We start from the raw sequence: 26122 nt of genomic DNA, 5'->3' as shown, positions 1-26122 counted from the left end.
AGAAGTCTTAGGCAGCAGATTTACCTAAGGCAATGTGTCTTTTGATCTCTTGACTGCTTAACTCATGTGCATTGATTGTGGAGCCAAGCAAGACAACATCAATCTTTTTCTCATTTATTATGATGTTACCTATTGATCCGGTTTTCAGGATTTTTGGTCTTCTTTACATTGAATTGTAATCTATACTGAAGTCTGCAATCCATGATCTTTATCAGCAAGTGTTTCAAGTGGTCCTTACTTTAAGCAAGCAAGGTTGTATCATCTATATATCACAGGTTGTTAATAAACCCTCTCCAATCCTGATACTGCATTCTTCTTCATATACTCCAGTTTCTCTGGTTATTTGCTCAGCAAACAGATTGAATAAGGGTGGTGAAAGTACACAACCCTGACACACACATTTTCTCATTTTAAGCCACGCTGCATTCCCTTGTTCTGTTCACATAAATGCTTTTTGATCCAAGCACAGGTTCTGCACGAACACAGTGAATTACTCTGGATTCCCATTCTTCTCAAGCCTTTCCATGGTTTGTTATGATCCACACTGTTGAATGCCTTTGTACAGTCAACGAAACATGTGAGCAATGTTGTGCTTTCAGCGAAGATGGAGTCACTATGAGTCATAAAGTTTCCTGATGGTTTCAACAACAATAGTAACATATCAATATATAGAGAAGATAGAATTATACTTTATGAAACATTTTCCAACTATCCAAATATCTGGAGTAGTCACCACATGTTGGTATTTTCTTTTTAAAAGATTACCTCTATCCTCTGTCCACATAGTTTTATGTCTGTGGCTGCCTGGTCAGCAACAAATGTATTACAGTGGATCTCTCATTTTTTTGGTTTTTTTCCCTCAGTTTTAAATGAAGTGTCTTCTATCAGGCAGCTAAATACAAGCTATCATGTGTTTTGCTACTGATAATAAAGAAGCATTTCTGTGGGTTCCAGGATATTTTACTTGTGTCCAGTATTTCTGAATGTTTACTGTGTGGAATGTTAATCTCATGATATAATTCACATTATGTGGATTCTACGCTAACTTAAATTTGGGAAATATTCTTTATTTGTACATTTGAAATGCACTCTAGTGTGTGCACAGACAGTAAGTCTAATGCAGAGAAACCATTTTCACTTTGCTTGATTCAGCATTTCCTAAAGTTATCTGACTACAAATAACTCATGTGCCTCTCCCCTTAAGTCTTTCCAACAATAAACCACAACAGCAAAACCTTTTACACTGTAGTATCACTTAGAACTTAGGAAAATGGAAACCATACCAGCCATTATCTTAACAGAGAAGATGTAACATAAGCAACTGTTGGGGTGGGCACGTAGCCTGCACTTTCAGGAGCTCTGGCTCTTGGGGGAAGGCTTCTGCTTGGGTTGATTTTGCTGGCCCTGCAAAATTGGTCTGTTACTGAACCACAAGTTTCAGAAGCAGGCAAATGGCGCAAATTCCCTGGTATGTGACCCAACAAGAAAAAACTGGAATGATGTTTGTGGGCCAAAAGTTTGAGACCTTTTCAAACCCCAGCTCAAGGTATATTTCTCCCCAAATGGAATGTTACAAGACATTAGAGGTTAAACGCCATGTTCACTGCCATCCAGTCAAGTCCAACTCATAGCAAACCTATAAGAGAAAATAGAACGGTTCCCTTGGGCTTCTGATACTTTAAATCTTTACAGGAGTTATGTGCCTCATCTTTCTCCTGCAGAGTTGCTGCTGGGTTTGAACCGTTGACCTCGTGGCTCGCAGCTCAAGGAGTAACTCCTGCTACCACCAGAAATAGCAAAGGGTTTGCTTTTGTGGAGTTAGACTCTAATTATTACCTAATAGTTGCTGAAAAACAGATCGCAATATTTTTGTTGAACATTTTTGAAAGGTAATTTTATGCCATCTGAAAAAGTATATGAAGAACGTTGCACAGACTGGGATTTTCCCTTTTTCAAACCTTCGCTATCAGTAGTGGAGCAGTCTAACACGAAGCAGACACAAAAAGGTTAGGGGTGGAGAACCAACTGTAAAACAGAACATTCATGACGGAAGAAGTTAGCTTAAAAAAAAGGAATATCATTTTCCTCCATCAATTTTACACAAATAGAAACAGAGAAAGGTTTCAAACACTCATCGTCAGAGCTCTGTGACTAGTGAGGCCTTTCCCGTGACGAAGTGTGAAACATTTTCAGACACTCCAAGTGCTCTGACCAGCCAGCTTCACACCACTGGGACCACCTCCGCTGTTCGCTAGGCCAAAACCTGAAGTGGCTGAACTGAAGGCTGGTGATGAAGATAATAAAATCATTTCAGGCATCCTAGGTGGCATAAAGGCAGAAAGACAAGCGACTCAAACACACATTCGGGGAGAAGAAAAGAAGAAAAAATCCAACAATGATTCTGAATGTATAATGCAGAGCTTCCTTTGAAAAATATGGTGATTTCGTTCTGAGGCTGGCTCTTTAAATTTCATTAGGTTTGACGGCATGCAGATATTAGCAGATGTTTTGGAGGAAAAACAGTGGTTCATGTAAAAGCACCTGGTGGTGCTGGTTTGTTGCCTTTTCCTGAAATACAGGGAACTTGGAGTGGCCAGCTACACTCCCCTTAGCAATCTTAGTCTCTCTCTCTTCATTTCCTCTCCTACTTCATAGTTGTCTTTTGTTGTTGCTCAGACAGGGCTAAGCAAGTATACCTCCTGCAGTTATTTATATGCAAGGAGAGGGGAAACTTGGTAATGTAGTATTGCAGAGCTGAGAAAGCACAAGAGAGCCCCGAGGTCTCTCAGAGCGAGGACTTGGAGGAAGGGAAGGGGCTGGAGTATTCAAAACCTAGAAACTTTTGGGGCGAGGCCCTATAAAGCTGGGACTAAACCTCAGAGAGGGACATCCGCCATTGCTGACTTCGTTGCGGTTCCTGAAGGGTGCACTGGCTGGCTGCGCTGATCCCGCTGGAGAGCAGAGAAGAGCACCTTATTGGCTGTGGCTGGTCGCTCTGAATGGGTTGCCATGAGGAAAGAAGCATGTGGGAGTGTGGAAAGCTGGAAATAGCAACCAACGCCTGTGAGAAGCAACCTCTGGGGTGAAGGGCACAGATGGAGTAATGCTGATTGGAGCAACACTGATAGAAAGAGCCAGCAAACAGGAATGAGCAAATTCTGCTTCCTCTCTTGCCTTTCAGTATCTATCCATTAGAAGAATCTAATATGGAAGCAAGGGAGCCTCCATGGTGGAAATGTGGGCTTCCTGGCTTTCATTCCTGGCCAATTCACCTCCTGCAGAGTTACTATGGTCAGTGCCTGTTGTTGTGATGTTGAATAGGGTTCAGTGGAGCTTCTTATTTCTATAGTCAATAAGGCCTGGTGATCTACTACCAATAATCAGGCAGTGAAAACTGATCACAAGGGGGACAAATCCAGAGATCTGGGCAGCAATTCATCCCACTGTACATGGGATCCTAGTGAGTTGGGGCAACAACATGAAACACACTGAAAAAGGAGAAATGATCCCAATTCTACCTTACAAGTCTGGATAGACCTGAGGATGTACTCTGGTACAGATAGGAACTGGAAACACAGGGAATCCAGGGCGGATGATACCTTCAGGACCAGTAGTGAGAGTGGTGATACCAGGAGTGGGAGAGGGAGGGTGGGGTAGAAAGGGGGAACCAATTACAAGGATCTACATATAACCTCCTCCCTGGGGGACAGACAACAAAAAGTGGGTGAAGGGAGACATCGGACAGTGTAACATATGACAAAATAGTAATAATTTATAAATTATCACGGGTTTCATGAGGAAGGAGGAAGTGTGGAAGGAGGGGGGGATGAGGAGCTGATATCAAGGGCTCAAGTAGAAAGCAAATGTTTTGAGAATGATGATGGCAACAAATATACAAATGTGTTTGATACAATGGATGGATGGGTGGATTGTGATAAGAGTTGTACGAGGTCCCAATAAAATGATAAAAAAAAAAAGAGAGAGAAATGTAGTTTGCAAAGCCTGCGCTTCATAGAACTGTGATCTGGAGATGACATGTTTTTACTATGATCTGTTGAGTTAATTTTGACTCACAGATGCCATGTGACAGAGTAGAACGGCCCCCTAGGGTTTTCTAGGCCGTGATCTTTCTAGTCATCACTCGTCTGTCAGTGTGAGGCTGTGAGGTGAAAAGCTATGCCTTGTAGTTTCAAACACCAGCAAGGTCACCCGTGGTGGGCAGATGTTAGTAGTTTCCAGACTAAGAGACAATGAAGAGGGGCCTCCTGGTCTACATCTGAGCCAGTGAAAATATTAGCCAGTGAAAACCTCATGCAGAACATTGGATTGCCACAGAACATGATCTCATATGGTGCCAGAAACTGAGTCACTCTGTTTGGAAGACAACATCTGATTGAGAAAGAGTCACTATCTTAAAGTAGACTCACCATTAATGCCATGGATAGAGTACAGCTTCAGGAGGAAAAGACCGCCAATTCAAGCATATTCAAAGTTGAGTTAGGCCACCTTTTCCTCCTCATCCTTATTACACTTTTTATTTCAGAAATAAATTACCTATTATTCATCAAGCCCTCTTAGTATCTAAACAATGCTGAAGAGACACCCAGCCTGATACTTTGACTTGTCTTCAGGGAAACCTGTGGCTAGAAATGGGCATCATATCTGATTATATAGAAAACCAGAAAACGCATTACTATTGAATCAATTCTGACTCATAGTGACTGCCTAGGGGTTTCCAAGAGTGTAAATCTTTGTGGGAGCAGAAAGCTTAATTTTTTTCCCCAAGGAGCAGTTGTTGGGTTTGAATAACCAACCAGCGCTCTTTTACTACCACAAAAATTAGGGAAATCCTTAATGAGGTGGATTGGCCCAATAGCTGCAACAATGGCTCAAACATCCCAAAGATCTGGAAGAGAGTGCAGGATGGAGACACTTTTTGCTCTGTTTTATATGAGGTCACTTTGCGTCTATTTCAGAGCTTAAGTTCTAAGCACTTGGCTTGCTGAGGCCTGCAGCTTACAATGAGAGATAAACTCCATTTTCATTCCTGGTATAAATTCAGCTTCTGTTTGAGATCCTTTCAACTACCGACTAGCAATGGGGCAGAAGCTTTGCTCTCAGGCTGGGTATGCTTGTAAGGAGATTGACATTCCCGTAGCCAGCTCAGGGAAGGGCAGTTTTGCCATCAGGGACTTACAAGAAATTGGGATGCTTAATGGAAACTGAGGCTGCATGATCATTAGCCAAATCAATCTGGGTCTTGCTCTGCACAGTTTAAGAAACCAAGACAAACTGATACAAAGTGAGAGAAGTTTTACTTTTGTTGATCAAGCAAGGAGTTAAGTCTGGACCTGAGTTGCCAAAGCAAGCCCCTGAGAAAAGGAGGATTTGTAGTTTCATGTGTATACCAGAAGGCAAATTGAGAGGATTATGAATATGTAACAGAATTCTGAAGAATGGTCATGAATATGCTATGATTCTTGGACAGTCAGTGGTTTGTCAGATTCCTCATTTCTAAATGTTGTCTGAATTGTCTGGTGCTGTCTTTTCAGCAACTTTTAGTTACTTGACCAAGGCTCTTTTGCTGTGAGGTTACCTGGACAGGTCATGTGTACCTGAACAGTTTGTGGCTTTCTTTTCTGCATGTATTTGGTAGGCCAGATCTGGTTATAATTAGTACTTGCTTTCTGTGATTGGATAAATTCCTAGGATAAATGTTTGGAAAGGAGCAGGTTATTCGGAAGGAAAGGTCAGGAAAATAAATTAATTTTAGATCATATATGAATTATATTAAGGAGCTCTGGTGTCGTAGTGGATTATGTGTTGGGTTGCTAACCACAAGATGATCAGTTTGAACCCATGTACCCCTCCAAGAGAGAAAGACACGTTTTCTACTCCTATGAAAATTACAGCCTCAGAAACACACAGGGTCAGTTCTACTCTGTCTTATAGGGTAAATATGATTCAAAATTGAAGTGAGATTGCAGCCTGATATCTATATTATATTTCAACATCCTGTGGTAATATCTCTGAAACCCTAAGGTTAGATCCATGGGGCAAGCTGTGAAATTTAGAGGGTCACCAAGGGCTAAACAGGTGAGGTCTCAGTACCCAGACCATTAAGTAGCCAGGAAGCCAGAGGGCCTCAGAACCAAGCCTGTAAACTTTTCTAATCTGCACTGTTAGGTTGCACTAGAGCTTTCACTCCGAGCACCGGGTTTGCAGATGGTTATGGATCATAGTTGACCCCACAAATGCTCTAGAGCAATATCATTGATATTACATGCAAGTAAAATTTTGTTGGAGATCCTCCAACCATGGTTGCAGCAGTACATTGACAAGGAGCTGCCAGAGGTTTGGGCAGATTACGAAGAGGACATGGACCAAGGAATATCTTTTACTGATGTCAGATGGATTTTTGGCTGAAAGCACAGAATGCCAGAAAGATGTTTACTTGTATTTTATTAACTATGCCAGGGCATCTGGCCACGTGGCTCATAAAAACTATGGATAATTTTGAGAAGAATGAGAATTCCAGAACACTTCATTGAGCACACAAGGAACTTGTCCATGGATCAAGAATCCACTGTACAAACAAAACAAAAAATATAGCATGGTTTAAGATGAGGGAAGATGTGCCTGGTCAGGGTTGTATCCTCTTACCATAGTTATTAAATCAGTATTCTAAACAAAGCACCTGAGAAGCTGGACTACATAAAGAAGGATGCAGCATCAGGATTGGAGGACGGTTTATTAACAACCTGTAATATACAACCTTGCTTGTTGAACATGAGGAGGACTTGAAGCACTTGCTGATGACGATCAAGGGTTGTAGCCTTCCATATGGATTGCAATTCAATGTAAAGAAGACCAGATTCCTCACAACTGGACCCACAGTTAACATCATGATAAATGGAGAAAGGTTGAAGTTGTCAAAGATTTTGTCTTGGTTGGACCTGCAATCAATGTTCATGGAAGCAGCAGTGAGGATATTAGAAGACATATTGAATTAGGTAAATCTGCTGCACAAGACCTCTCTAGGGTATTGAAAAGCAAGGATTAGTGTGCATGACCCAAGGCATGGTAGTTTCAGTTGCTTTATATGCATGTGAAAGTTGGACATTGAATAAGGTAGCCCAAAGAAGAATGGATGCATTTGAATTGTGGTGCTGGAGAAGAAAATTGAAAGTACCATGGACTGCTAACAGGACAAATCGATCTCTCTTGAAAGAAGTATAGTCTGAGTGCTCCTTAGAAGCAAGGATGGCTAGACTTTGGCTTACATAGCATGTTGGTCTGGGTAGACTAGTGAAACAAATTCATAGGTAATCATATGTGTATAGGAAAGAGCTTTAGATACAAAGTAATTGTACATTAAGAAAATATCCTTACCTAGTCCAGATCAAGTTCATAAGTCCGACATTAGCCCATATGTCTGAAACCAATCTATAAAGTCCTCTTCAGACTCACGAAACACATGCAATGATGCTGAATGCAAGAGGATCACAGGCCAGTGGGTGGAAAGTCTCGTGGATCCAGTAGCAGTAGAAGCATCTCAGAGCTGTTGTAGGTCTCCACATGGCTCCTCCAGCTCCAGAGCTCTATTGTAGCTCCATGTCTCTTGTCAGCCAGAAGACAGGCAGAAAGGTTACACCGCTTCACAAGTTGACACCAGATTATGTAACTAGCACACATACTTTGGACATATTGCCAGGAAAGACCCTTCCTTGGAGAAGGACATCATACTTGGTAAGGTAGAGGAGCGGGGGGAAAGAGGCAGGCCCACAAAAAGATGAATTGACAGTGACTGAAACAAGGCATTCAGGCATAGGAACAATCGTGAGGATGGTGTAGCATGGGACCGTGTTTCATTCTGCCATGCACTGGGTTGCCGTGGGTCATATTTGACTCAGTGGCACCTACCAATAACAATAGCAACTGGACAACAGTGAGAACCAAAACCCATTTGCAGGGTCTCCATGTGGATTAAGCCTCCATTGAATTCCTGCGGAGCAGGGAGATGAACCTTCGAACTAGGGATACGAACAGTCTTGGCCAAAGGCAGAGTGCACTGGATAGTGGATGAGCTTCATCCTTGTCCCTGACAGCCCAGGGAAGGCAGTCTCCCTGGTGTGTCCTTGATAGAGATGATCATACTGAGGTGGCCTAGGCATGAGTCACACCTTGACTGCCTTAGTTGGCAGGTTCTGGACCAAACTTATAAGTTCTTCTATCTAAAGTAACATACATGTTCCCAATCATGGCCCCATTTCTGGATATGTAGTCCCACCTGTAACTGTGATGTATTGATCTGCCACCAATCAGGCTTTTATAACAGTTTCCTTTGCCCTTTCATGTCCTTTTGAAGTCCTTGAATCCCAGAAAACCCTTGGACACCATTATGACTTTGTGCTAATGGTTTTGTTAGGTAGCTAGATTCAGAGACACGGGGGATTGTCCCTCCCATGCCTTCACTGGCCCCCTGGAAGTTGAAAGAAAATCAGGCAACCATCAGACGCCTATGAAGAACCCCAAACTGAGCATGAGCATATTCAAACACCCAGGCAGGTGGGAGGTATACCTGGGCTGGCCAAACTAGGTCCAAGCTCATGATCTCACACAGGTGGGCTTAACCCAATACCATCAACCACTCCTCCCCAGCCAGAGGCTTGAAATATCCTGGCTGTGGGCAGGGTCCTCTCTTCTACCTTGATCAGCGGCAGGTCAGAAGGTGGGAAGCCTACTGAGGCCCACAGCCTGTTCCTCTCCTGTTCCGGCTCATGCCACAGCCTCTCTGCCCCACCCCCACTCTGCACGTGGGGGGTGCTCTTTCCACAACGCCCAGGTGCGAACATCCCTGTGGCTTCAGCGCAGCTCAACACGCTTCCCAGGGATAGCAGGTACTTTTTGAGATGGGAAAACCTGAAACTTGCCCTGTCCTTCATAAAAACCCCACTTGGATTACCAAAGGGGCTTCCGCGTGAATTCTAGAACCAAGAACCGAGGTGGTACGCACTCCAGAAGCCTTAGCGTTCCCCTCATCTGGATGAGGGGGTCTTTGTCCTGTTGGCTGTTAGGTGCCATCCAGTCAGCCGGTTCTGATTCACAGCACCGACCCAGCCCAGCAGAATGAAACACTGCCCAGGTTTGCCCCTCTTCACAGTGGTGCCTGCACTTGAGCCCACTGTCACCGTGTTTTAAGACTTAATTTTTCTCCCCTTAAATTTTATTTGAAATTTCAGGTCTCCTTTATGTTGTAAAACTATATCCGGACCATTCATGCTACTTTCCTCCCCTCTGTCGTCCCTCTGCCACAGTGAGGAATGGATCTGCGGCCAACTTGAGTGGCGAGGATGTCCTTTGTTTGCTACACTTAGCCACCAGTGGCCACCTTCATGGCCTCAGGCTGAGTCTCCCCATCCAAATGACTCGCCTTTGGGTTGCCTTTATCCTGAATAAGACTTGCGCTATCTTTAAATACGGGGTCTTTTGTTGCCTCCAAAGGAAGTGCTAACCACTAGGACAGCCATAACCCATTTGAATGTGTCCTGGTAGCTAATCTTCCAGGTGTAAATCAATCTGAGCTTCCAGGAAAAGGATGGAAAACCTGAGCAAAATGGAGATGTTGCTCTCCTGCGAAAGGCTGGTAGTGAATAACATGAGACTCTACTCGGCACCAGGACGTCAATGTCAAAGATTGGCAGTAACCGCAGCAGCTTTTTAAAAGGGTGAAGTGTGACCGCCCAGGCTCAGCCTGGGTTCCCACCGCAGTCCCGCTTTTCTTTGGGGGAGACAGATGCCTCCGCTTATTCAGCTGGTGGGCCAGGAACGGAGGGAGTGACGAGAAAAGGTATAATGAGGGCTCAGAACTGCGCTTCTGCTGTAACTAGCAGCACTCTACCCCCTGCGGAGCGTAATTTGCATCCTAATGCATCTCACCTGAGAGTCTGCATGGCCTTTTACAATTGATTTCAATGACTGTACCATGACAATGCAGCCTTTCTCAGACAAGGGGGCTAAATAGCACACTGGCTTTGGCCCTGGCAGTTTCAAGTGCTGTAAGTCTGAGTCTTTGGGCCCTCCAGTACCTTTTGGAGACAGATGCTATCTTATCAGTCTTAGAAGTTTTCTATCTGGGCTCAAGGTTGTAAAGCAACCATTACACCTGGGCCTCTTGTTTGAAAGTAAGGGTGGTTCTTGATGAACTAGGACAAATTGCTGGTGGTATAAAGTGAACCCTGGTGGCACAGCGGGTTAAGTATTGGGTTGTCTGAAAGCCCTCTTCCTGATGAATTGTCTTTGTCCTGTTTAAGACTTAATATATGTGTCTCTATAAATTATATTCGAGATTTGGGGAGCCGTGGTGGCATAGTGGGATACACCGTGGGTGTATAGAGCCACCAGCCACGTTAAGGGAGGAAGGTGAGGATTGCTACTCCCATAACCAGTTACAGTCTCAGAAACCCACAGGGAACTTCTACCAGGTCCTGTAGGGTCATATGTGTCAAAATCGACTCCACGCCTGCGAGTTTGGATTTTTGTTTTCTTGTCCCCTGCAACAAAACCAAAAACCTAAACCCACTGCCATCGAATCAATTCCAACTCAGACAGAACCTGTAGGACAGAGTAAAACTTCTTTGGGTTTCTGCCACTGGAAACCTTTATAGAAGCAAAGTACCTCATCTTTGTCTTGTGGAGCAGGGAAAATAAACACTGGAAATATAACATAAATTTAGATTTAGTTTGTCAAAAATTCAAAATGTAGCAGCCTCTTCCGTTGCAGTAAAAAGTCCTTTTAAGTTAAATCATCAGATATATCCAGACTCAGGAAGGGTAAACACTGGTCCATGAAGATTCAGGGGACGGCGGCCTAATTGCCCCTGGAGAAGTGTCGGAATAGATAACTTTCTAATGATCACAGCGAAAACCCGCCTTCTTAGAGTATCAACTGCATTCTGGGGCAATGTAAAAACCTGCGAAGCTCTTCCTGAGATCATGGTGAAAACCTGTTTTTGCACGTGACCACGTGAGGTCAGGACTGGACCCTGAGCAGCTCAAAGGAGGAACCTGGCTCTTTTCCTTCTGCAAGCACTTGAGGAATAAACCTAGACTTTCCCGAAGCAACCTGGTCTCTGTTTTTGACTAGGGTGACAGGCTCTCCCCTTGCAATTTGGCAACAGTAGTAATCCACTTTCTAATGCACTCTGTCGGTCCGCACAGCTGCTCATATCGCTGGACACGTGGTCAGAAAGAACTCCATGGAAGCTGAAACTGTGTGGAGAGTCAAAATAAATGGAGAGCTTTCACCGTAATCTTTAGCCTTCGGTAAATTGAGTGCTCAGAATTTAAGCTCCAAGACAGTTTTAAGCTCTTGGCCGTTAATTGGTTCGAATTTACCCAGAGGCTCTACCCAAGAAAGACCTGGTAATCTGCTTTTGAAAAGAATATAGCCAAGAAAAGTCCATGGGACTGGCAGACTCTGTCCCAGGAGAACACCATGTGATCTTGATGTAGTGCTTCATGTATGGCCTACCAGTTGCACTCTGGGTGATGCAAATGTTAAGAGCTGGACTACCAAATGAGAAGTTGGAAGGTCAAGTTCACCTGGGGATGCCTTGGAAGAAAGGCCTGGTGATCTAGTTTGAAAAATTAATAAGTGAAATATGTATGGGGGAATCTTAAAAGCTTGCAAGTGACTGTCCAAGGCACAACAGTTGGTCTCTCTTTGCCAGGAATAAGAAGAGGATGTGGAATGTGTAACTCATTGCCTCCTTTGCCATGAGACCACACAGTACAATACCTGGCTACCACTAGTGAACATTTTGCTCACAACTTCCACAGAAGAGACCTGACCAAAAGGAGGGAAATTCAAATTCTCATGAACTTTAGACTTCCTGGAGCCAGAAAATTGGGTGAACTATTTCCCTGAGAAAAACATTAAAATTTAAGTCAAAATACCAACAGTCAAACCTTAAAGTCTTCTTAAAGGCCAACAGTATTGTAGGCCTGATAGTTTGGAGTCCTGGCAGCCTAGTGGCTGTGTGCTGGACTGCTAACCGCAAGGTCAGCAGTTTGAAGCCACCAGGAGCTCTGGGGGAGACAGCTGATACTCTGCTGCCATAGCTTTACAGCATTAGAAAACCACAGAGACAGCTCTCTCCTGTCCTACAGGGTTGCTAAGAGTCCGAGTTTATTCAAAGGCAGTGAGTTTGGTTTTTGTCCCCTACAACAAAACCCCAAACCTAAACCCACTGCGTGAGTTGCTAAGAGTGGGCATCGGCTTGATGCCAGTGAGGGAGAGAGTATCGTGGGCTTTGGATTAAGCAGCTGTCTGGAAGGTCAGCAATTTGAACACATGGGTCTCTCCATGGGAGTAATATGAGGCTTTCTGTTCCTGTAAATATTTACAAGTCCACTTGTTTAGTGAAGTGGGAGAAATGCAGCAATAAAGAGACAGGTTGAGTCTGGTGACTGACACCCATGGACCTCGTTTACAGGAACTAGAGGAGAAGATGAGAGTGGATTGACTGCTCTGAAGTTTATGACCTAACACAAAGTGGCTAGGGTTGTTGAGAATTTGTGATGGGGCCCATGGTGAGGCTAGGTGAGGTAGCCCACATGTAGTTGACTAGATAAGATTTTTCAGCCTGTTAACTGGTGAATATTGCTGCAGACTTTATGGATGGCCTGTCCTGATTTGGCTTTGCTTATAGATATGGATTTCACAAGGTTCCAACTGCAATGAGAATTCTTCATGTCAAAGATTATGATTGTCTCCTCAGAGCTCTGAGTCGATGTGAGTGGGCAGTATAGAAATTGGATACCCAAAATGGGGAGGATAAAGGCATGAGTAATTGGCTTACTAACTTTCATAGGTGCTGGAATATATTCATAGGATTATAGGACTATGATGCAGGTGTTCACTTAAGTACAGGATATTTTTAGTTTTATTCACTTATAGACTACTATGTTTAAATGAGGTGGTGCATACTGAATTGTATGCATTTTAGTATTATCCTGTTAGGTACAGATATGATTTTATTGCTGTTTGAAAATTATATATGGCTAAAAAGTTGCATGAAAGTGTCAAATTGACAAGGGGTGGTCTGTGGTAGTTACATTATCTATTGTCAATTTTGAGGATTAAGAGTGAAGGGGTGGAGTCTAGCCTGTCAATCAGGTTGTAGCTTGATGACCTCATTTGGAGGTGCTAAGGAGATGACTAGCTCACTGGAGGTGGGACACACGCTGACTCCCTGAGAGACATTTCTGATGAGAAGCCACATGAAACTACCTTCATCTAGCCAGAGCCCAGGGAGCTGCAGGAGCCACGTGGAGACCCCTGCAAGTGCTAAAATGCTTATAAGGTCACTGGATGCACAAGACTTCCCACCTATTGGCCTGCGATCTTCCTGCCTTCAGTGTCGTTGCATGTGTTTCATGAGTCTGAAGAGAACTTTAGAGATTGGTATCGGACATATTGGCTAACATTGGACTTATGAACATGATCTGGACTGGGATGCTTTCTTAATATTTAATTGGTCTTGTATATAAAGCTCTTTCCTATACACATGTGTTTATGAATTTGTTTCTCTAGTCTACTCAGACTAACACTCATTGGGTTTAGCTTTTTATAAAATAGAAGGTCAGTGGAAAAGAGGAAGACTTTCAATCAGGGAGATTGGTACACAGAGTCTAAAATAAAGAAATATAAAAACTGAAGATGACAAAAACTAGACAATGTTTTGTTCTGTTATACATAGGGTTGCTATTAACCAGAAAAAAACTCCACGGCACCTCAGTAACTAATAATTGTTAAATAACCATATCCCACCAAGGTTATTTCAAATCAATTGACTTTCCCTTACTGAGTACCCAACTAAGGTGATTACTGCTTGGAGCAGCTCATTCCTTTCTGGAGTAGTGTGTCTGTAGTATGAAATACCTTGTCTTACAACTAACTCCCTAATCTTATCTTGAAGAGTTCTGAAATTACCATTCTTTGCCACGTTGTCGATACTTTATTATGGTCCACACAGTCGAATGCCTTTGCTTTGTCAATGGAATGAAGGAATCAGAAAAACATCCTTCTTGTCACAATTCGTGACAAGTAACTAGCGATCAGATGGGCCTAGTTATAGTTAATTGAGCATCTGCAGTTGGGCTGAGGTTCTGTATTCCTGAATTTCTTTCAACTTTTCTATCACACAATGTTCAACCATGAGACCTTATCAACGACTTAATAACTCAGGTACTACAGCAAAGTGCTCTTTGTTCCTGTCTTATACCTTCCTTTTATGTTCCTGGAAGTCAAAGTTGGCTGGGAAAAAAATTGGAGATAACACTTTTGGAATTGTGATCTCTCACTCTAAGAATTAGCTTAGGTTTCATTCTCCAATCAACCCCTTTGGAAATTCTCAAGACTTTGGTCATGTTTCATGACATTTGTTGAAAGAAATACATGATCTAACTCACAAATCTATTTACCTTTTTTTCCCCCCACAGTGCACCTGGGTCTATGCTGGGTATTAGGATTACACTGATGAAAGACAAAAAGTCCTTGCACTTGTGGGGGAAGACAGAAAATAAACAGGCTTGTATAGTAGTGAGTACTAGAAAGTGTGGGGCCAGGGCCAGGTGGTAGTGATTGCTGGGGGCGGGTATAACTTCTGGTCTAGTCACAGGAAAGACTCTTCCAAGGAGGTAAAATCTGTTGAGATTTGGCGTGGGAGTGGGTGCCAGCCAGGAGAAGATCAGGAGATGACTATTTCCAGTAAAGGGCAGAGCAAAGACAAAGGCTAAAGATAAAAGTGCGTCCTTCCCACCTGACAGGCTTCACACTCCTCCACGGCATGTCTAAGAAGTCCTTTCTATCAATCTGTGTGAGAAGAGTGGATGAAAGAAGCTAGGATATATCCTCTGGTCACCTGCAAATGTCTGCAGATATAATTGGCGGTTCTTACAGATGGATGAGCTTTAAGGGCTCTATGTAATAGCTGGGAACTGGGTGATTTTCTCAAAATTTCCCCCCATAGTCAAATTTTTCAAGAAGTAAAAATAACAAATTGGCAATCTACCCACACATGTTCTTTTGTAGCATTCGAGGACACTACTGTAGCATGATGGATAATATTATGAGCTGTCTCAGTTATTTGATGAGTTGTGTTATAAAGTGAAGCAGGCTTCATTTCGGTGAAGTGCTTAGCAAAGGGAGCAGTATTTCTAGTCTGACTATGTAGTTATATGTGTATGTATTCAGTTCTGCTTTTATTTTAATGTGTAAGTAGGTACAGACAATGTTTTCTATTTGCTTATTGCTACCATTTAAAGAGGGAAACTTAGAGGAAAAGGGTTACTGACAGTCATGTTCTCAGTCTTAGCATTCAGACTAGTGTGAGGAATGGCCATTTATGTGAAGCTCTGTGACTAATGGAAAGAGATGAAGAGCTTATCCTAGCCCACTTCTCTCTGACTCCTCACCCAAGTGGACTCAAAGCGTAGAGTAAAATACTAGATAAGTAAATAGTCTTTATCTCTAAGTTGTTGAATCCAAACCTGGTATGGCTCTTGGAGAGAGACTAGTTCATATGGTCGATGTTTTGCTTCTTATTATAGAACTTCTGGAACCTTCAGTTGCTTGAGTACTTTAAATATTATTAATCACATTCAATTCTAATTTTGAATTTGAAATTATGTATTTATTTTAAGAAATGATCTCCAATTTACATAAAATTTAGGTGTTACAAGCCTGGTATCTGGTCCTATGTACAGTGTGGCTGCTACACGAAGCCACTGAAGCCCAGTGCAGTGCTTTGAAGACTTGTGTGCACTTAGAGAAAGGAATGAGTTAAAAGCATAAAGTTAAAACATAAGGCATTTCTGCATTGGAATCTACAGTTTGGAGCTACAGGAGGAAATTGGTGTCAGTGAACAGCTTGAGAACATATCAATGTTGTTGTTAGGTGACATCAGGTCAGTTCTGACTGGATGTATGTGCGATAGAATGAAACACTGCCTAAGCCTGCGCCATCCTCATAATTGTTCCTGTGTCTGAGTCTATTGTTGCAGGCACTGTATCCATCCATCTCCTCAAGGGCATTCCCCGTTTTCGCTGCCCCACCTCTCTATCAAGCATGATATTCTTTTCTAGGGACTGGTCTCTCCTGATAATGTGTTCATAGTACCTGAGGTGAAGTCCTACCAGCTTTCCCTCTAAGGAGCATTCTGGCTGTACTTCTTCAAGATAAATCTATTTGTTCTTTTGGCAGTCCTTGATACCATCACTATTTTCCATCCTTACCATATTTCAAATGCATCGAGTCTTCTTTGGACTTCCGTATCCACTGTCCTACTTTCACATGCATGTGAGGCAATTGAAAACACCCTGGTGTGGTTCAGGTGCACCGTAGTCCTCAAAATAGCATCCTGGCTTTTCAGTACTTTAAAGAGGTCTTGTGTAGCAGATCTACCTAATGCAACGTATTGTTTATCTCTGGACTGCTGCTTCCATGAGTATTGATTGTGAATCCAAGCAAGATGAAATCTTTAACAACTTCAATCTGTTCCCCATTTTATGATAGAAAATAATCCACACTGAAGGTTGCAATCCCTGATCTTTGGCAGCAAGTACAAGTGCTCTTAAAGCAAGCAAGATCATGTCATTGTATGTGGCAGGTTGTTAATAGGCCTTCTTCCCATCCCGATGTCACATTTTTCTTCATATAATCCAGTTTCTCGGATGATTTGTTCAGCATTCTGGAATGTAGAGGAAGGCAACACCGAAATGCATAGCTCACTGTCACAGAGAGGTCCAGGTTCATGTGATAGAGGAGCGTGGATAGAAGAGCAACCAGCAACGTGAGCAGTGTCTTAGTGATCTCATTCAGCTGTAGCAGAAATACCAGACATGTGGCTTTAACAAACAAATTTATTTTCTCATTGTTTGTTGTTGTTAGGTGCTGTCTGAGATTTAATCAATTAATATGGCCCTTCAAGCCATAATTTTTCATGTGATAAAATTCTGAACTTTATGCCTGTGGCTATAATCCAATTTTGGATGGTGTTCTCTATTATAATACTGGATAATGTTTGAGTGGCATTAAGACCTGACTAAGACCTCTACTAATAGAGGGTGTGAAATACATCACCCATGTTGTTTCCTTGGTAGCATCTTTAAATGCTACTCTAGTCCAGGGTGTGGACCATGTCTCACTTCTGTTTTCCTTGGTGGGAGGATAGTCGGCCAAATGGAGCCCTGGTGGTGTGGTGATTATGTGTTAGGGCTGCAATCTCCATCATCAGCAGTTTGAAACCAGCAGCAACTCTGAGGGAGAATGACTGGACTCCATTTAGCTGATTAGAAAGAAGGAAAGCAGGAAAAAAAATACCCCAAAAAGTACAATAAGCCTAATTAAGGAGGGGAGATTGAAACAAAGAGGAAAAGAAAATAGTGAAACAAAGAGGAAGAGAAAAGAAAAAAGGAGGAGAAATAAAAACCAGAAGGAAAGTGAAACAAAGAAAGAATAAAAATCAAGGAAAGGGAAAAGAAAGAAAAGAAACAGAAAGGAGAAAATGGATACAGGTAAAGGTTATAGCGAGAACACTGTGTGTAGACACCCAGTCAGGTCAGCACTCTGCCAACCAAGGTACTCACATGATGGGGGTTGGGGATGGGTGGGATACCTGGTCCAAGGTGGAATCCATTTTGCCTAGATGCCGCGTCTGGTCAGGGCACTTTATAGAGAAGTAGTTTGCATGCTCAGAATGTGACTGACATGGGGGCATGTATTCTTGGAAGAAATTCCTTCAAGTTCAAAGAGGAGCTGGGGCAAGGTGGCTAGTTATGGGCAGAGTTCTTGCCCATCTAGTGTTGACTGGAGACTCAGCACTGCACTTTGTTATTCTAAGAGGCAGACTTCACACACCTGCAAACAAGGGTGTGACTCCAACCACAGGCAGAGAAGGGATGTTCAAGGTGTTCTAACCAATTGCTTGATGGATGAAGGTAGGGACTGGCCACAGTTCTGATCACTTGGAGAGTGTGTTGGGAAACAAGGAAAGATTCTACCTTTCTTGTCAGCCACCAGTGTGCCTTGTACTGCCAGGCAACTGTGTCTACAAGTGCTGCTTTTAAAAGTTATACATGGGCACATCTTGTCAGGCCAATTGACGATTCACCTCTGTGTCTCCTTTCTGAAACCCTGGTGGGATACTGGTTAGGAATTGGGCTGCCAACCACAAGGTCAATAGTTTGAAACCACCAGACACTCCTGAGAAAGATGAGGCTTTCAGTCTCAGGAAATTACATGGCCAATTCTACTCCATCCTATAGGGTTGCTATGAATAGTGTGGTAATTAAATTATCTGCTATGAACTTGAGACTATTACGAGTGAACGGGTGGAGTTTAGCCTGTCAATAAGGCCCCGACTTGATGACCTCATTTGGCGCCTTGACGGAGATAAATAGCTCACTGGAGGTGAGACACACTCTCTGCTTGTCTCCCTGTGAGGCATTCCTGTTGACAAGCCACATGGAGCTATGCTGGAGCTGGAGGAACCACATGGAGACCCACACCAGTGCTGAGATGCTTACACTGCTACTGGATCCACAGGACTTTCCACCCACTGGCCTGTGATCTCCTGCCTTTGGTGTCATTGCATGTGTTGTGTGAGTCTGAAGAGAAATTTCTAGAGCGGTATCGGATATATGTACTAATATCAGATTTATGGACTTAATCTGCACTGGGCTGAGATGTTTTCTCAATATACAATTACTCTTTTATATAAAACTCTTTCTCACACACATATGAAAGTTTCTGGATTTATTTCTCTAGTCAACCCGGACAAACACAAATAGGAAGCCACTAGACGGCAGTTTGTTTGTCTATTTATTTATTTGAGTCACTCTTCTGTCTGCTTTTATTGTGCTTCTTCTCCTAGTTAATATTCAATTTACTTCTCTTAAACTCTCTCTGAAATCAGGGTTCCAGAATTAGCAGCTCTGTTTCTTTGGGTCTCTTGTGTGTTATAGAGGGGCTGTTTAGCATGTTGGCTTAGTTGGCCATTCGGGCAGAAGTGTTAATCTATGATATTTTCAATCACCTCATATGCATGAAAACTGGACAAAACAAAGTATGTAAGAAAAGAATGGATGCATTTGAGTTAACAGCGTTGGTAGAAAATATTTTATATAAAATGGACTGCCACCATTTTGGGGTCAATTTCTCATCCTGTGGTGGCATGTATGTTATCGTAATGCTGTAAATATGTCACCCATATTTCAAATATCAGCAGGATCACCCAAGGTGAACAGGTTTCAGTGGAGCTTTCAGACTAAGAACAGACTACAAATAATGAATAGACTGTCCATTTCTGAGGGATGGGCCCCTGGAAGCCTTATGAATAGCAGCAGAACCTTGTCACGTACAGTCCAGAAGATGAGCCCCCCAAGTCAAAAAGCACACAGAATATCACTGAGGAGGAATGACTTCCTAAGAGTAGAAATGCTCATACTGAAATAGATGGAGCAAAGTTTTCTAGACCTACATTTGTGATTGGGACAGGACTCAAAATGAGAAGAAACAGTTACAGACATCTACTAATAATCAGAATGTGGAATGTACTGAGGATAAACCTAGGAAAATTAGAAATGGTAAAAAATGCAATGGAATAAAAAGATTATCGTAGGAATTACTGAACTGAAAGAGACTGGTATTTTCCATTTTGAATCAGACAACCATACTATTTACTATGCCCAAAATGATGAACTCAAGAGTGATGATGTAAAATTCATTGTTAACAAGATTATTCCAGTCTTTCTTGGAGTACAATATATTTTGAAGTACAATATTGTCTCTGATAGAATATTAACTTACACACACAAGGAAATCCCAGTAATACAACTATTATTCAAATTTAAGCATGAAAAATTGAAGAATTTTACTAATGTCTTCAGCCTGAAATTGATCAAGAATGCAGCCAAGAGGAATTGGTAATTACTGGAGATTGAAACTCAAACGTTGCAAGCAAAGAGGAGGGAACTTTAGTTGAATGGTGACAGAAACAAAGCTGGAGCTCCCATGATGAAATTTTGCAAGACCAATGACCACCACCACGAATACCTTTTTTGATAAATGATGGCTCTGCACAAGGACTTCTCCAGATGGGACACAGAGAAATCAAAATGAGTGTATCTGTGGGACGAGACAATGGAGAAGCTCAATCTCAGAAGTCCAAATGAGATCAGAGGCTTACTGCTTGTGATAGTTAAATAATTGTGTGTCATTATTAGAGGATAAAGAGTGAAGGGGTGGAGTCTTGCCTGTCAATTAGGTCATAGCCAATGAGGCCTCTGTGTGGGCATGGCCTTCGCCTGAGGATTCTGGGAACTCCTTTATTTCCTCCTTGGCGGCAGGAGACAATCTCTCTCTCTGCTCATTCCCTGGGAGACATGGCAGCTGACAAGACACATGGAACTACCCTAGTGCCCTGAGCTGGAGGAGCCACGTGGAGACCTGCCAGTGTTGAGATGCTTATACTGCCACTGGATCCACGAGACTTTCTCACTGGCCCGTGATGTTCCTGCATTCACTGTGTTCCTGCATGCATGTGTTTTGTGAGTCTGAAGAGGAATTTATAGATTGGTATCGGACATATGGGCTAATATCATACTTAAGGACTTGATCTGGACTGGGTTGGAATGTTTTCTCAATATTCAATTTCTCTTGTATATAAGTTCTTTCTTATACACACATGACTGTCTATGAATTTGTTTCTCTAGTCAACCCAGATTAATACACTGATGAAATGTATGACCTGGTGACAGTTACGTAATTGGATATCACATGGTAGAATTGTGCTAGACTTGTTTATTAAGAATACTTTAAAAAAAACAATATAAATGATGACTATACACATAGATTCACATGGGCTGCCCAAGAATTAAATCGACTTAAATTACATTTGTGGGAAGAGAAGCAAATGGAAGGAATGATGAAGTAAAAGAACTGAACAGAAAATTTCAAAGGGCAGCTTGAGAAGATAAACTGTTAAAATGAAATGTGAAAATGCCTGCAGTTTGAAAATCCAAAATGAAGAAAATGCTCAGTATACCTCAAGCTGAAAAAATTCAATCCTTGAGTTTAAATATTGAAAGATTCTATGGGAAAAATATTGAGCTGTGCTGTAAGCATCAAAAGATGATGTAAGGAATAAATAGAATCATTGTACCCAAAAGAGCTGACGGACATTCAACCATTTGAAGAAGGAGCATATGATTAAGAACCCAGTGGCATGGAGGGAAGAATTCCAGGTGGCACTGAAGACATAAATAAAATCATGGCTCTAGGAACTGACAGAATATGAATGGAAATGCTTCAACAAGCTGGTAGACAAAGCACTGGAAGCACTCACTCAACTATACCAAGACAGTTGCAAGGCCAACCACTTGGAAAAGATGCATATTTGTGCCCATTTAAAAGAAAAGGGACCCGACAAAATGTGGAATTCATCAAACACTATCATTAATATCACATATAATCAAATTTTGCTGGAAATAATTCAGTAACAGTTGTAGCAGTACATGGAGAAATTCAAGCTGGATTTAGAAGTATAAGTGGGATGAGGGATCTCATTGCTGAGGTCAGATGGGCATTGGCTGAAAGCAGAGACCAAAACGATGTCTAATTGTGTCTTATTGACTGTGGAAAGGCATTTAACTGTGTGGATCGTGACAAACTATGGATAGTCTGGAGAAGAATGGGAATTCCAGAACACTTCATTGTTCTCCCGTGGCACCAGTCTATGGATCAAGAGGCAGTTGTTGGAACTGAACAAGGGAATACCAAGTGATTTAAAATCAGCAAAGACATGAGTCAGGTTTGTACCCTTGTATCAAATTTACTCAACCTGAGCAAATAATCTAAGAAACTGGACTATATTAAGAAGAATGTGGCTTCATGATTGGAGGAATAATTGGCCCAATAACAAACCTGTGATGTGATATGCAGATGCCACAACCTTGTTTGCTTAAAGAGAGGAATACATTTTGCTGTTGGAAATAAAAAAATGACATTATTCAATATGGATTACAACTCAATGTAAAGGAAACTGAAACCCTCACAACTGACCACTTGATAGCATCATGAGAAATGGAGAAAAGATCAAAGTTGTCAAGGATTTCATCTTGTAGTAAAAAAATCAAGTGACAAATTGCATTGTCATATCCACTGCACAAGACCAATAATCAAACTCACTGCCTTTGAGTCAATGCTGACTCGTGATGATCCCACAGGACAGGGTAAAGCTGCTCCTGTGGACTTCCAAGGCTGTAATTCTTTACAGGAGTAGAAAGTCTCATTTTTCTCCCTTGGAGCAGCTGGTGGTTTCAAACTGCTGACCTTGTGGTTAGCAGCAACACACAGCTTCTTTAAGTGTTTAACAGCAAAAATATTACTTTGAGGACTAAGGAAGGTGTGTATCACCCAAGATAAGGTATCACTAGCCTCATATGCTTCTAAGGAACCCTTAGAAGTGTAATGGGTTTTGCATTAGGCTGCTAATCACAAGGTTAGCAGTTTGAACCCAACTCCACCTCTGTGGGAGAAAGAGGAGTCTTTCTATTTCCATAAATATGGAACCCAAAGAGGAAGTTCTAATCTGCCCTACCAGGTTGCTATGAGTCTAAATAGACTCATGGAGTAAGTTTGTTTTTGAGTTTTTCATATGCTTATGAAAGCTGTATAATGAATTAGGAAGATTGAAGAATTCGTGTATTTGAATTATGGTGTTGGTGAAGAATATTGAAATTGCCATGGACAAACAGACAAATCCGTCTTGGAAAAAGTACAGCCAGAAGGTTCCTTAGAATTAAGCATGGCAAGCCTTAGTCTCATTTGTGTTGGCCATGTTATCAGGAGCGGTCGCTGAAAAACAGAATCCTGATGGGTAAAGGGTCCACAAGAAAGAGGAAGATCTTTAACAAAGGGATTAACACAGTAGTGGCAACGGGCTCAAACAGCAGCAGTTGTGAAGATGGGGCAGGTCTGGCAGTGTTCCATTCCGTTGCACATGGGGGTCCTATGAGTTGGAACTGACTCAGTGGTTCTTAGCAGTAATAAGGTCAACAACCTACATTGAAACCATGAGCCTATAGTGATACTTACAATGATAATGTGACATACACATGGCTTATTCTGGAGTTTCTTCTTTCCACATTGAAGAGAATAAGACTTTTACTTCTATTATCCTTTGCTCCAAGATGGGAGCGCAACATACTGGCACGAAGCAGGTAATCAATAGAAAGGTCTGAGGACAGGCCCCTCTTCCCCCCAGAAGAATTTACTCAGACACAGCACTGAAGCTACAGCTCAGGGAGAGGGACATGTCTGATCAGTGAAGGGGGAGGAAGAGAGAGTAGAGTACATCTTGGACCACCAAATCTTGAGGATGATGTTCCTACTCAGAGCAGCCAATGCACAGAGAAGACCACATGGCTGGCCCCACTATGAGACACAACATCCCTCACTGACTCATAGCCCTACGGGGGACAACACTGGAGACACAGTGCAGGAATTGTGCCCGATCTGATCCCACCACACCAAGGCAAAACACTAAGGGCGTGCAACAGAACAGCAAAGAGAGCAGAGCAAGGAAATCCTGAGGGAATACCAAAAAATAGATTGTGGGGCCAGGGCATGGTACCCCATCAGACTCGACCAGAAAACATTCCTAAAAGTCAACAAACAGACCTTGAACTATTTACACGCTTTTCTTTCTCATTTTTTTGGTGTGGCTGTTGTCGTTTTGTTGTTTTGTTTTGTTCTGTTTTATTTTTGTGCATATTATCTCTGCAGTTCTGTCAGGTAAGATAGGTGGGATAAACAATCTGGAGGAGGAAACAATGGGATGGTTCTGGGAGGACATGGGAGAGGAGGAGGCAGGGGAAAGGAAGTGGGTCTTAACAAATCCAGGGACAAGGGAACAACAAGTGATCCAAAATCGAAGGTGAGGCAGGTTTAGTAGGTCTGGTTGGGCTTGATCAAGGGCAATGTAACTGAGAGGAATTACTGAAACCCAAATGAAGACTGAGCATGATAGTGGGACAAGAGGAAAGTAAAAAGAAATAGAGGAAAGAACTAGGAGGTAAAAGGCATTTATCAAGGTCTAAATACAGGCATGTACATATATAAATATATATGTGATGATGGGGAAATAGATTTAGGTGCATATATTTATAGGTTTAGTATTAAGGTAGCAGATGGACATTGGGCCTCTACGCAAGTACTCCTTCAATGCAAGAACACTTTGTTCTATTAAACTGGCATTCCATTATGCTCACCTTCCTGACATGATCACTGAGGACAAGGCAGGTGCATAAGCAAATGTGGTGAAGAAAGTTGATGGTGGAGGAAAGGTGAGGGAGAAAGGGGGAATAGATTACAAGGATCTACATATAACCTCTTCCCTGGGGGACAGACAGTGGAGAAGGTGGGTGAAGGAAGACATCAGACAGTGTAAGATATGACAAAATATTAATAAAATTATAATGTATCAAGAGTTTGTGAGGGAAGGGGTAGAGAGGGAGGGGAAAATGAGAAGCTGATATTAAGGGGTCAAGTAGGAAGCAAATGTTTTGAGAATGATGATAGCAACAAATGTACAAATGTCCTTGACACAATGGATGGGTGTATAGATTGTGATAAGAGTTGTATGAGCCCCCAATAAAATGATTTTAAAAACCAAGAGTAGGGGGAAGGTGGAGAGAGGTAGTGGGGGAGGGGGGCACCGATCACAATGAATGGCACATAACCACACACCCCTAGTGAGGGGGAAGAACAACAGAAACCAGAGGGGAAGGGAGATGGCAGTCAGAGTGAGATTTGAAAATAATTAACAATTTACAGTCTGTCGGGGCCACGAGGGTTGGGGGAGGAGAGAGGTAAAAAAGGAGGGACTGATCCTAAGGGCTCAATGGAAAGTAAATGTCTAGGAGAGAATGATGGAATATATGTACAAATATGTCGGATACAATTGATGTATAGTTTGTAACAAGAGTTTTGAGAGCCCTCAATAAAATGATTAAAAATTAAAAGAAAGAAAGCTGATGGTATCCGGCTATTGGAAGATATAACATCTGGGGGCTTGAAGATAAATAAGCGGCCATCTAGCAGGGAAGTAATAAAGCCTACATGGAGGAAGCACACCAGCCTGTGTGATCACAAGTTGTCAACGGGATCAGGTATCAGGCATCAGAAGACCCCAAACAAGCAATCATATCAATGTAAATGAGGGGGGTCACAGTGGAAACTCAAAGCTCATTTGAAGACAATTGGACATCCCTCACAATGAAGGGACGAACCAGCCCATGTGAAGTATAAAACTGATGAAACACACAACATTCCTCTAGTTCTTTGTTTCTGTTCCCCCATCCCTGCCCCCACTGCTGCTATCATGACTCCAGTTCTGTCTCACAAATCTGGCTAGACTGGAATATGTACATTGGTACAGATAGGAGTTCTTGACGCACGAAATGCAGCACAGATGAACCCCTGAGGAGCAAAAATGGGAACAGTGATACTATGCGGAAGGTGGGGGAGAAAGGAGGAACCCATCACAATGATCGACATATACCCACCCACCCACGCCCCAGAGGGACATATAACAGAAACGTGGGTGGAGGGAGACAGCGAATGGTGTAAGATATAAAAATAATTTATAATTTATCAAGGGTTCACAAGGGTGAGAGGATGGTAGAGAGGGGAAAAAGAGTCGATACCAAAGGCTCAAATAGAAAGAAAACATTTTGAAAATGGTGTTGACAACATATGTACAAATGTGCTTAATACAATTTATGTATAGGTTGTTATAAGAGCTATAAGGGCCCCCAATAAAATTATTAAAAAACCCACTTATTTTCTCAGTTCTTTATATGTAATCCATCACCACATCATGTGTGCTAACTCCTCAGCCCCTTGCTGCCTACTCTTGAATGTCTACACCAGCTGAAAATCATGCCCAGCATACACATACCCACCCGAGTGCTTCCTAAGGAGAGGCTCTGGGGTGCTGAGATCAAGAGCAACCCCTCCCCTCCCCTCCCCTGGTTCTTCACAGAGTTTGAATT

Source organism: Tenrec ecaudatus, chromosome 2 (assembly GCF_050624435.1).
Source record: "Tenrec ecaudatus isolate mTenEca1 chromosome 2, mTenEca1.hap1, whole genome shotgun sequence".
Lineage (NCBI taxonomy): Eukaryota > Metazoa > Chordata > Mammalia > Afrosoricida > Tenrecidae > Tenrec > Tenrec ecaudatus.
The sequence above is the reverse complement of the archived record's forward strand: the minus strand, read 5'-3'. Positions refer to the sequence as shown.